This window comes from Petaurus breviceps, unplaced genomic scaffold (assembly GCF_028583685.1).
Source record: "Petaurus breviceps papuanus isolate PSGF00001 unplaced genomic scaffold, PetGlider_PUasm1.0 188, whole genome shotgun sequence".
NCBI lineage: Eukaryota > Metazoa > Chordata > Mammalia > Diprotodontia > Petauridae > Petaurus > Petaurus breviceps.
This window is the reverse complement of record NW_027185804.1, coordinates 27537965-27539433: the sequence shown is the minus strand read 5'-3', so window position 1 is coordinate 27539433 and position 1469 is coordinate 27537965. Positions and strand designations below refer to the sequence as shown.

Genomic DNA, 1469 nt, shown 5'->3' with positions numbered 1-1469 from the left:
ATATTATGTAAGACAGAATCACACAGAATAAGGAGGCAGGGGTGGGTCATCTACTACACAGCATATGTCATTCAGTTATCTTTTCTTTTTTTGTTTTTTAGATTATTAATCTAACTAATCTAATTAATCTAACTAATCTAATAATTAATTAATTATTAATCTATTCATTATTAATTAACATCTTTATTTTTGAAAAACAAATCAAAGTCCTATTCATATAAACACTTACATTACAAAGTATGGGAAGATAAGGGAAACAGGAACCTCTACTGTTGCACCAAACAAGTCCAGGATGCTCTCTGGCTTTCGGACAACCACTTAGTATAAACCACAAATAAAACCTCCTTTGGGCTGAAATGCATTGCTCCCTTCTGAGGGCAAGTCAAAGGGAGGGGAACTGGGACCATATAATGGAGAGTTTTTTTGGCAGGTCTCAGTCATTATAGATATTGCTGTACTGTTAATAAAAATATATATGCTTCTCTTTAAAGCATAAAAAAAAATTTTCCTTAGGCGATACTTTGGAAGCCTCTCCAGTGTCTCCAGATGCAGTGTTGTCTTCTTCCTGCCACTCCCATGGCTTATTTCTTGGTGGTTTTGTGGATCAAGGACATTCTGTGTTTGTGAGCCTCTGTGGTGCAGGCCTTTTTGTAGGGTCTTATTTCTTCTGAACCAAAACCTGGGATCCACATGTTCCATTGGCGCTCTAAATGCAGCTGGACATGTTTGACCTCTAAAAAAGTGTTAGTTTTTTGATGCCGGGCTAGTTGGCACACTGCTGTCACTAGACTCTCAATGAAGTCATCAGTAATCTGTAGTAGCATCTCTTCCATGTCTTCATCCAGTTGTTTGGTGGGATATACTTCTCTAACCAGGTCCTGTAATTCCTTCTTGGTCAAAACGTGATTGGTTTCTGGATTAAGATGACCCCTGCCCCTGGGGGGCCTGGCATCTTTCCCACTGTGGTACTTTTGGCCATAGAGCCCTGAGGTGGGGTGCTAGAAGGTTCTGGTTTTATGGATGAAAAGTTGGAGAAGTTGATCAGGGCTGAGGGGCCAAAGTGGTTCATGATCTGCCGGGCATTGGCTTTCAGTTCATGGAGCTTGTCAAGGTCCTGCTTTTTTGGGGGATTGTGGGGACCGAGGCCAATCAACCGCAGCCAAGTCTTATCTGTCCATGATGTCCAGGCACAAACTTGCATGCTCAACTGCCTGGTCCGACTGTGCTTCCCTCAGCAACTATTTCCCGCAACCGCTCTCCCCGCCTCGTGACCCGGAAGTCCCAATTCAATTATCTTTTCACAAAAACCTTTCTTCTTCCAAATTTCCTCATTGCTTTTGAAGGCATCACAATCCTAGCAGCAACCCAAATTGTAATGTTGGTGCCATCCTGGACTCCTCACACTACAACCACCCATCTATAATAAGTTGCAAAATGGTATTGTTACTACCACTATGATATGTTTTACA

General features: G+C 41.9%; 1 pseudogene; it reads right to left on the bottom strand.

Moving 5' to 3' along the window:
• Nucleotides 1-581: 581 nt before the first annotated feature.
• On the bottom strand, nt 582-1166 carry LOC138163429 (transcription initiation factor TFIID subunit 12 pseudogene; annotated as a pseudogene).
• Nucleotides 1167-1469: the final 303 nt, after the last annotated feature.